The 11,850-nt window shown below is 47.0% G+C and overlaps 1 long non-coding RNA gene across 1 annotated transcript; it reads right to left on the bottom strand.

Annotated features, from left to right (window-relative positions):
* Positions 1-6,726: 6,726 nt before the first annotated feature.
* Positions 6,727-11,388, bottom strand: LOC125756617 (uncharacterized). The gene is made up of 4 exons (XR_007414638.1): positions 11,288-11,388; positions 9,238-9,280; positions 7,951-7,989; positions 6,727-6,797 (listed from the first exon to the last, which is right to left on the bottom strand). It is a non-coding gene; the product is annotated as an uncharacterized LOC125756617 (long non-coding RNA).
* Positions 11,389-11,850: the final 462 nt, after the last annotated feature.

The raw sequence follows: 11,850 nt of genomic DNA, 5'->3' as shown, positions 1-11,850 counted from the left end.
TATATATATATATATATATATATTATTTTACGCTGTTTTCAGCATGTTTAAGAACCATTACCAACTAGCCCAGTCGTTAATTCTTCTGCACATGTACAGTATTGTTTCTCTTTGTTTCTCACACGCGAATCCGCACTGCCCTGCGCTGCCGAGTCATAGCGAAGTACGATCGATCTATGATCTGATCCGTTGGTCATTACGCAGGTTCTAGTGGTGTACGGCCTAGTCATGGCTGCCCCCGTCATGTACAACAACGTTGAGCCGTATCCGGCGTGGGCCAACAGGGTCGGCTGGTTCTTCGCCTCATTGTCCATGATCCAGATCCCACTCTGGGCGGGAGTGGCACTCTTCAGGGCCCGAAAGGTATCTTCTTCTGCCTGCTTACATTTGTCTTAATACTATTTATGAGAAAATTATTCAGACCACTAGACAGACAGACAGACAGATGTAGAGCTGACAAATCCTAGAAAATGTAGTCTCGAGTCAACGTTTCGACAAGCTGTCTTTTTCAAGGTAGCAGCTTCAAGACAGTTGCCATCTATCTATCTATCTATCTATCTATCTATCTATCTATCTATCTATCTATCTATCTATCTATCTATCTATCTATCTATCTATCTATCTATCTATCTATCTATCTATCTATCTATCTATCTATCTATCTATCTATCTATCTATCTATCTATCTATCTATCTATCTATCTATCTATCTATCTATCTATCTATCTATCTATCTATCTATCTATCTATCTATCTATCTATCTAATGCGACTTTTGACAATGGTTTGTCATTAATAAGCTCTAGTGCAGCTAAGAGCGTTGCTGTCAGAGCAGCGCACTCGGGGCAGTCGCGAAGAAAATCCGTAGTCCCTGCAACCAGTTTTCAACTCTTCTGCCAAGGATATGGCTGGCAGTTCACCCACGCGCGAGTGATGTGTAGTAGCTGCATTAACATGTCTTTCCCTTTACTTCTTTCTTTGTGCAGAACATTCGCTCGGCGTTCGAGCCAACGGACACGTGGGGTCCTGCGGAAAAGAAGCTTCTCCAGGAGTACCGAGCAACGGTGGTCAACGCCAAGGACAGGACTTGCAATGTGGCGCTACGGACTGTGTCCGCCAACGGAACGGCGGCTTAACTTATTTCATTCCCGGTGGTTGATCGGGACTATAGTACGTTCGGTTCACTCGGGCTGGGCCGCATCGTGTAGATTCATTTGTTTCTGTGGCGCGAAACCAATACTGAATAGCTCATTAACGCAGAGCTCACGGAGGAATGCGCACTCCACCCTTGCGAGGGGCAAGGGCTAGGCCGTTGCGCCGTTAACTTCAAAGACGTGTATTTAAGTAGATGTTGACTGAGAGTGACTCTCTTCAAACAGTTCTCTATCCGAACCGCAACTGGGATGGCAGTAACAGTTTTTAAGGCGACAGCCTTAGATGCCACATCAAACGCGAAAAGTGACCGTTGGCGTCAACACGAGTGATGCAAAAAATCACCACGCGGTGACATGAGGTGATCAGCACATGTCGTACAATCGAGTGAGAAAAAAAAGAAGTAAGTGACTTGATGTTGTTGGGAAGTTGCACGAGGCGTTTACATTGTGCTGGACAAGAAGACACTTGGCAACTGTTCAGACGAGGGAGTCCTTTAATTTATTTATTTTCCGGCAGCCGTATTCTTTGCTGAAGGACTGTCGTGTTTCAGCCTCACACAGTTTTAGCCTAGAGTGTACTTTAAGCCAGTGGTTATCAGCCGTCGATGAGTCGGGGACCCCCTGTGGACCGGTCGATGTGACGGTGGACCCCTTGGTGGACGAACCAGGGGAGGGGGGAGTGATTATTATTATGTGAAGGAAAAAAGAAGAGAAAAGTGCGCCCCGCAACTGTCTCGAACAGGGCCGGACACCTCAGCAGTAGCGCACGGGGGGGAGGGGCGGAGGATGATAGAGAGCGGTATATATAGTGATTCTTGAGGGAAAGGAAAAAGGGGCGCTAATTTCTGTCTGCATCTGCGACACGGCTAAGCGCCCTGTAGGGGAGGGGGTAAGGAGGGAATAAAAGAAAAGTAGGAAGAAATATAGAGAAAAGTGATAGGAGCACATCCATCCAACGAAGAGAAAAGAGGACAGGAAAGATGGGGGAAACGGTCACGGGAGTTCAGGGACGGGTCCGCGAAACACAGCCAGAGGCACGGTGCACAACATCGGCGAAGCGGCGAAGGCCCCGTCGATGAGCGGCGCACGGCATAGCGGGCGAGGAGTCCGTCACGGGGCGCCGATCAGCGAGAGGTACGAGGAGTAATCCAGGACATCGCGGCCGGCACGTCCGTCTTGCTTGAAATCCAGCGAGCGAATGGAACGCGCTCGCTACCGTATTAAAAGGAAGACAGAACATGCGAAGGAAATGCAGCGCTATTGCGGCTCATGTTCTTGTTGAGAATGTTGGTGCAGTTCCTGGAGCAGGACTTGGAACTGGAAATAGGTCAAAACTCGCCAAAAAACGTGTTTTTTTTTTTTTTTGCGGGCGATGGCGTTGCGAAACCCCTAAAACGTCTCCGCGGGACCCCATTTGAAAACCACTGCTCCAAGCCATCAAAGCACGTCGCCGCCATGTTAGCGCTTAAGGCGCCATCTGTTAAGATAGTCACATTCCGAGTATAGCCTCTGGGATCTACGGCGTCCGCAAGTGCTCCTCGAGATCTCTGAGGCTTGTTTTTCATCTCATATGCTACGCATCACGTAAGCGGTGGAGAGAACCCCGTGTAGCGAAACGCTCACTGAATGCCTTGGTTATGCTCCCAGAATCTCGTTTCGAGATTTGCATTGCACTGTGTTCATAGTCACTCCATAGCTTATTCGCATTTCTGACAGGTGGCGCCACTGGCCTATGTAAATATGGCGACGTCCTTTATGGTCATTAAGCATCGACTGGCAACATGTCGTTTATCCTGAAATCATACGCACATGTCCATCTCTTAGGGCTAGTCGGGTGATACTTGCGCGACTGATCGCAGTCGAATGAAATGTGAATACTTCGCCGCTTGCAGAACCAAATGAATCTACACGAACTGTTTTCGAAGCCTTGAAAACGAACGAGCCCCACGAGCGTCTTTTGTGAACATGAATACGTTCCTCATATTGTACGGTGGACGAAGTCCGCAACCTAAGATTCTGAGTGATCTTCAAGCATCCTGTATGTCGAATGAACTCGTCATTGATATACGAGACAGAAGAAAGAACACGCACTACTGTGCAGCTGCCCTCGTCGAAAAAAAAAAAACGAAACGGCGGGTAAAATTGAGACAAGCGGAACTAAGAAAAACCGGGAGAGTGGGATTCGTGAATGCTGGATGTCCGCGATTGCATTGATGCCACTGTTTACAGAGAAATGTTACTCGTCGAGTCTGCGCCGAGCTGGCTGATGTTCGTCTGCGTTTAGTGCATATGTATACTATCATCGTAATGCTAAACTTATAGATGTCTTTTTCTGAACTCTAGCATGTACATGCATATCTCTGCCTGTAAGCAGAGTTATGCATGTACATGCATATCTCTGCCTGTAAGCAGAGTTGGGCCTGTCTTTAACATTCTATGAATGTTTCGCTCTTTCTTTCGGAAAATCCATTTTTGATACGCCGTGATTCCAGCCTCCGTCTAAAAGCGTACACGATCTTCATTCACGTAGGACCACAACACTTTTGTTACGTTTTTTTTTTCTCGGCATCACTTGTACATACCAGAATATTCTTGGCGCTACACCCCCCCCCCCCCAATACGTTGCTCCTGATGTCATCGGTGTTCCTTGTATGACGAATGACACTAGGACGTTCCTCCCAACGTACGCCACTACTGCATCTATATGCTGTAATGCGATTGATGAGAGAAAAAAAATATTCCGCGATTCCTGCAGAGTACGTGTGGCGAAGTTTATGACTCTGTATATGGTCAAGGAACTTGCGAAACGCAGACTGCCAGTTTATACGAAAAACCAGCGCCATATGGGACTTATTTGATTCATCAGCAATGTCCAGCCCTTGTATACTTGCGTTGGTTGTCTTTCATTACCGCTACGCTCACGGCATAACTTCAGGTCAGGAGGGCCATGTCTGTGTAGGCGTGACGTAGCGTCATTGACGGGAATGCAGCCAGCACGTAATGTCACGGAAACGAATCGATGAATGTTCTTGAACATGGGGTGCCGCTGCGGCCAACGCTTCGACAAGTGGTATTGTTTTCTTAAAGTCAGCAACTTAATCTTAAGTCTTGTCTAAACGTTACTTTTAGCGAACCCCCGTGTTCGAGAATATTCATTTCTTCGAGCCAGATCTTCTCCTTAACTTCTGTACAAAAACGAATGTTGCATAATGTTACAGCTGCCCGGAAGGTAGCTGGCGATAGTTGTGTGGAGAAAGCGATAAGCCCCAAAGGGCTGGGAACATTTTTTTACGCTCTGTTATCTGAGTCACGATGTGTCCTGTGTTCGTATCAATGGGTTGCCCTGACGTCATTGTGGCCGCCACCGAAATGCGACAGCACGACCGTTGGTACGTCTTGGGTCGAAAGACAAAACAGCAAACGGTGATCATCCGCTGACAAACTGCCACCGTTAGGCGATCGATGTACGCACGATAATACTGCACACTGACGTCATCGTAGACGCCATATTTGGGTACTAGTGTGGGGAGAATTTTCCACAGTGACGTCACTTGCAGTCCGTCTATACGAAGGGTGAAGGTTTGAGAGATAATCGAAGAACTGATACGCAAGACGGAGCTGCCGAACATACATTCCGCATGCTGGAAACATGGTATTGTTCTTGACCCATCGTTATAAGATCATGACGTCATTGTTAACAGGGCCACGTCACGCACACGTATGCAGTTGTGACCAGCCAACGGTCAACTTGGCTGGCGAAGTCTTTTGTTGACGGAACATTGTGAACGCTCGACAATTAAAAGAAAAGATACGTTTGTTATTTCTGACTCACGTTTCTTAAGGTATGTGGCAATCGCAAAAAAAAAATGAGACTAGGATTGTTTGCCTGTAGTTTCCCTTTGGTGAAACTGGAAACATGCTGTGCGAAGGCATCGTTGGCTATTCATACGACAGCTATCCAGATGCTGGATAAAATTGCAACTCTATATACAGATCTCAAAAGGATCTCGAGTACCCCATAGTTTTCACATACGATGTCGTCAACGGTACTTCTTTAAGAGGGAGGAACAATAAGTATGTCAGGAGAGTCATAGTTCCAAATTTTGGCATTTCTTTTGCGTGTTCGTACGAATTATGTCGGGGGAGGGGCTGCCTGCGAACAAGAGACGTGCAGATCAGGAGATTATCGATTTTAATGTTGTACAGTAGAGGAGGGGAGACCTCATAGGTGTGCCACTGAGAAACAATGTTATCTAGTAGGAAGATGAAAATGTTACGTTTTTTTTCGCATTCTTAACGTGACTTGGAAGATACAGCGTCCAGCAGCATCGTAAACGTCGGTCGCTGGTATGAGTATAACCAGAACCTCTCGATCGTTCACGTGGTTAAGAAGCATTTTATGACTTAGTAAGTGAATAACGTACACTGAAAACATTCGCTGCCGTCAAGTACTCGGCACAACTCCGTAGAAACAGATCAATCTTTATCAACATTCTCAACAGAGCAGTGGTGAACAGAACGTGTTCAAAGCATTATGCCGAGAACATATCACAGCACATGTGAATGACTCTCCAAGCACGCGATGCACTATGCGTTGCCACTAATGCATCAATGAATGACCCAGTAGTGAGGATAACATCAATGAGACATAAATGAGTATAGTCGCCTTATGATGGAGGCTTTGGCGTCGAAAAGCTGCACATAACACGCATGTATCCGCGTCTTCTGCCACATTTCATCTCTCTACGCGGCCTCACTCCTATGCTTACATGGCCTCCTCTGCACTGTACACATTCGGTGAGGTGGAGCAGGCCAGATGATGTCGATGATGAAGGTTCACAGCATGTCACGTGGGCACGGCAGTCCATCGCATACATGTTACCCAAGTTAAACAGCCTTCAGGCTCCAGCGTGCTGCGGAATGGCCCGGAGCAATATGCTGTCTTACAGCTTTTCACGATATATAGCGCCACATGCGCTATCAAATATGGCGGCGAAACGGTCTGGTTTGAGGTCATGAAGGAAGTAATAATTAGGAGAGAGCATTTGGCAACACGAGCGAAGCAAAAAAATATAGACACAGCATGTGGTCGGCCATTCAGAGGCGAGGGAAGGGAAGAGAGGGAGTGGAGAGGGGAAGTGGAGAAGGTTTGCGCATGCGCAGTAAGGGTGGTCACGCCGCACACCACCACCACCACCGGATTGAACTCCGCCATAAGATGCTTCACATCTAATAAAGTATAGGCACAGCGCATAGAGTCGCGATGTCAGAGCGATGAAGAGCTGCCTGCATTGCATGCAGGCAACTCTTGCATACAGGCTGCGGCAGCGCAACCTAACAGTTCTGAGCCGACATGCTGAGGCAATAGCCTCGTGGACAGTTGCGCTTGTCAAAGCTTACAGCGTGACGTAATGCTCTCTCATAGTTCATTTCTTCCTCCAGGCTCGCGGTCCTCTAGTCTGAATGGCGTTAAGATGCACGAGTAAGAAGCGACTGGGGCTCTAGTTGTCGCCGCTGCTTTTGGGCTGAAGAAGGATGGTAGTCATGGTGCTCCGCGGATACCTCCGCGCTGCCAGATAGACGGCTCCCACCGCGATGGCAGCGCCCAGAAGAATCATCATGATGCCCAGCGCCGCCATGCTCCCTGCACGCATACGCAGAGACGAATCACGGGAGATGCACCATCGTCTAGTGTCAATAGAAAATGTTCTATTCCTCACAACAGAGAAGGAGAGAGAGAGCAAAAGCAAAAAGATGAGACGCGCAGGGAGGTCCACCACTCAAGTGTCTGGTTCGGAACACTGCACTGAGTGTAAGATAACAGAAGCCAGAAAGAGTAAAAGAGAGTTAGCGAACACGGCAAACACGGAGAAGGATTCAAAGCAGGACCACAGATGGGAGATAATGAGGTAACTACTAGGCGGTCAGCCCGAATTAATCTGCTCTATTCGGCGTATGTCGATGTGCGAAAAAGGAAGAGAATAAAACGAGATTTACAATGCTAATAATGACAAACACGACGTGGCATATTCTGCTCTTCAGCAGTAAGGAGCAAACGCGATGTCTGGGTGTAAGAGGTGCCTACCTTACAGAAATCGAATTAAACAACTTATGCGCACACAGTGCGCAGACTGTGTCCAGACCACTTTTTCTTTCAGATTTCGTTTATGAACATTCTGACATCTCGTTCGGTAATAATGGAACCAGAAGTAAACCGAATGAAATAGATCAGTGAAAGGTTCTCCCACATACGTTGCGTCCTTTCATTTCATTGCAGAAGTAGGGAAAACTGGGCAAGTTGGTGTGCTAACGTTACTGCGTCCCAGGCTCTTCCATTTAATGTAGACAAATTGGTCCGTTTGCGCGAAAACACAGCAGAGATGTCTGCGGCAGATATGCAGAGCGCACAGATTTACGTGACAATAAGTGGAACATTGGAATGCAGTACAATATGTACGGCCGGGTGACACTGCAAGACAGCTAGGAAGAAGCGAATATTTTGCCAAATGCTGAAAATTGCAGCTAGAAAAAGTGAATGGGCATAGCACTGAGGTTCGTACTGTTTTAAAAGTTTTCAGTCAAAAGTAGCGCTCCTGCCAATTTCGCTGCAAGTTCTTCGTGTACAAAACCCTAAGGGTTACTTCATAGCCAAGCAGGCGAACACGAAACGGGTTTGATATTCAACAAAGCAAAGCAGACAGCGAGGTAAACACTGAAAATAGAAGCAACAGCGTTTGGTAGCACGCTGTGAACGAGTGCCAGTTATACACGAGGAACAAGTGGAAACGAACACTCACCGCTGGAATATCCTTGAGACGAAGCGTCGGGCGCCGCAGCTGAAACACAGGAAGCGTGAACGCTTTATGAAAAGCCGAAGTGAGCGCCATCCCAAAACACGGTAATGTGCCGTTCCCACGCGACCACCTCCTGGCTTATCATGCCACAATACAGTATATAAACTAGACTCCCGAAACGAAACCGTAACTGGCTGTAGAAAAGTCATCAAATAAGGCACCCTTAGTGAGGGGGACCGCCACTTTACCGGAACCACTATTATGACGGGAGATGTTGTGCAGAGGATATGCCGAGCCATTGTGACAGTATTTTTAAGCGTCAGAGCTAGAGAGGTTTGCCGTACGGTTTGCCCGCAGTACGTGCATGAAAACTTTTGCCCCGTCTCTATAGTGAAGTTGTCAAACTGACGGGATATCTCAATACGTGCAGTCAGTTCCTTTAATCGATTATCCGGGGAGATCAGAGGCTCGATAGTATTACTTCTACGGCTTTGAGGTTCCGGACTATCATTGAACGCTGAAAATGAAGAGCCGAAAGAACATGCTCGTGCTCATTGAAGGCTTTCGTTTATATTTGCTTGCATTCTCGCAGGAAGCACGTTTACTAGCCTCGAGACCGCTTACCCGGGCTGCTATTCTGGACACGGCCAAATTTCGCCATTTTATCAAATTCTCTAATGGCGGAATTTTCGGCCAATCAGGAAGGTCGTAGCGGCCCTGCGGGCCAATCAGAGCGACAACATGGCGGAATTTGACAACATGGTGGAATTCTACAGTGTCCACAATAGCAACCACGGCTGCGTCAACATCTATTGAATGAGCCACTATGAATATATACAGATTCGTGCAGTTCAGTGCTGGGTAAGAATGAAAAACTGGACTACTTATGGATACATTCATTATCTGCAGCGCAAAATGGACGTAGACAAGCACGAAGTACGGACAGCTCGACCACTGCCTGTGCGATGACTCACGAATACTGTTTCTAGCGATCTGGTAATGCTGGTTGATTTCATTTTCTCTATTAAGCTGTACAATAACAATAGTTGAACCGAATAAATGGGACAAGCAGTGGGTGAGACGAGACAAGTACTGGACTGGCTTGTCTTATCTCTTCCATGTAGTCTGTCCTGGTCCGCGCTCACAAGCCTACGCAAAACTATGGACAAGCGTTCATTCGAGTTCCGAACACGTGGACCATGCGGAAAAGTTTAGTATAAACTGCTACACGTTTGGTTTGACATACATCCTTGGACAAAGATTGTCAAGAGAAGAAAAAAGGTCACTCACCCATGTATCGAGTCATCAGCTGCGTGGCGACGTACTCTGGTTTCTGTTCAAGCAGCGGTATAGGATAGATAGATAGATAGATAGATAGATAGATAGATAGATAGATAGATAGATAGATAGATAGATAGATAGATAGATAGATAGATAGATAGATAGATAGATAGATAGATAGATAGATAGATAGACAGACAGACAGACAGACAGACAGACAGACAGACAGACAGACAGACAGACAGACAGACAGACAGACAGACAGATAGATAGATAGATAGATAGATAGATAGATAGATAGATAGATAGATAGATAGATAGATAGATAGATAGATAGATAGATAGATAGATAGATAGATAGATAGATAGATAGAGATAAAAATGGAGAGTGGTTAGTTTTTCTAAGGCATACGTTAGATTGTCGTTAGCCTGAGCAAGTGCCTCCGAAATCTAATTAGCACGTTATGGAACGTAACGAAATCAACGAGAAACAAAGGAATATCATGGGCATGTTGAAGTAGAACGATCAGCCCAAGTTATTATATGCATAGTTTATAGCAGGTATTATATGTATATGCATATGTAAAGTTAATAATGTATATATTAAGCAACGGAAGCACACTTTTTACGACACTTATGCGGCTGCGTTTTTTTACATTGCAGAATTGTGTGCAACATCGGTGTGTAGTGGAAAGGGCAAAAGACGACAAAGAATAGTTTCAATTGTGCCAATTAAGAATGTAGTCTTAGAACGTCAGAAAACTAGGACAGCTGGTAGTGATTCAGGACTAAATAAGGTAATATCATGCAGATAGTGACAAAGGAGAGATAAGAACCAGGCAACAAAAAACGCCGATTATCAGCTGAAGGTTCACAGGAGGAGAAGAGGGTAGACAGAAAAATTCTCTGCGCATGCGCAGGAATGGCAGCGCCACCCGTCAATCAGGCACATGCGCGGTTCTACTCGAGAGATAACTACACCAGGCCTCAACTATTACACGTGTATCTTCGTTCTTCTGTCTCTATGAAACTGCGCGTTCATCGAACGGAGAATCTGATTGACCCTTTACTGGGTGAACTTGTGCCCAGAAAAAAAAAAAAGACACCCTCCTACCACAGCCATGCCTATAGTGACATGAACGTTCGTTGGTCATTGGATCTGTAATCCGCCTCTTTCACAGTGACACTGCGCATGCGCCCTTCCCCTAGCTTAAAGGTCGCGAAACGCTTCTTTATCTCGGAGGATTTCGTTCTGGCGATACCGGTTGTCCCAACCCTCTTCCACAACACAACCCTACCGAAATGGCAGAAGGCAGCGCAGGAAAATGAAAAAGGCGGATTCTCGGAAGAATTGTACAGTGCCCAGCGATTCAAAGGCCACGCTCGAACTGCATAACATTCCGTAGAGTTATTGCACGTGGTTATGCATTGGTCCGCCATTTTGCTACCCTAACACGTTACGTAGGAATGTTACGTAGGAACGATACGTAGGAAAACCACCTCTCGCTCGCGCCGAGACTACGCATGCCAGACATGTGGTACGTCACCACGTGAATGCATGGGGGCCCGAAGGGGTGAAATGGGGAGGGGGAGGCAAGGGGCGCGGCTGATCCCCTACCCCCCCCCCCCCCCCGCCCCCACGCGGCTCTGGATGTTCGGATAATATTTTTTATGCAGTAGCCATATGCTACTTCGGTCCTGCATAGGAACCCCCCCCCCACCCCCCCCCACCACTGCAGATGCACCCCCCTGCAAAAAAGTTCTGCGGACGCCCATGCATGAATGACTTACGTATGATGATGAAATACATGACACTACGCGTCACACGAACTACACAAAATGTACGTCGTGACGTTGCGTGAATCTTGTACAATTACGACGGCAGTATATTGTCCGCGATGGGCTTATTCCGGACGCCGCGCGGTGTTCCTCAATGGTAGTCTAGAATCTATCAAATAAATGACCTACATCACGCCCGTACACACATCGGCACTAATAAGACGACGGCGAGTAATTGTACGCCAAAAGCGAGAAAAATAAAGTTCCAAACCCACGAAACCTGGTCCGAGCCAGAGATGTCGAGGTACACCTTGAAGCTTCCCGCGTTGATCGTCTCGTTCAGCTTCTTGGTGGCCTCATCAACTGTGGGATCCGGCACCGCTGAAAACGAACACACGTCCTTTCTTGTACTCTGTTTCCGATCGTTCGACTCATTCTTTGGATTACATTAAAGGAGCGGGTCATGGCTTACTGATGTGGTCAGTATTGGCCGCGGGCAGCAGACGTGCGAGGACAAGCAGGAGGTTATTGGCTCTTGGAAATATCTGCGCATGAAGAACAACAGCGTATACAGTGTGGCTTTATCTGTCAGTATATCTATCCACACGTCTATCTGTATAGTATCTATCCTATTGGCCGCGAGATCGACCTATAGGGGCAGCACCGTCGCCGCGTTAGTGTGGAGAGGCGGTGGGAGACGTGTATACAAATGCACTCAGCGGCGCTTCTTTGTGAGTGGTGAGCCGATTGTGGGCGAATAAAATGCGTTGATCGCAGCTTACTGGCAATATATACGCTCTTCATTGTTGGATCGACGCACGAAATATCACCCAACGTTACTAT

This window comes from Rhipicephalus sanguineus, unplaced genomic scaffold (assembly GCF_013339695.2).
Source record: "Rhipicephalus sanguineus isolate Rsan-2018 unplaced genomic scaffold, BIME_Rsan_1.4 Seq3110, whole genome shotgun sequence".
Taxonomy (NCBI): domain Eukaryota; kingdom Metazoa; phylum Arthropoda; class Arachnida; order Ixodida; family Ixodidae; genus Rhipicephalus; species Rhipicephalus sanguineus.
Note: the sequence above shows the minus strand (reverse complement) of the source record. Positions and strands in the feature narration are given on the sequence as shown.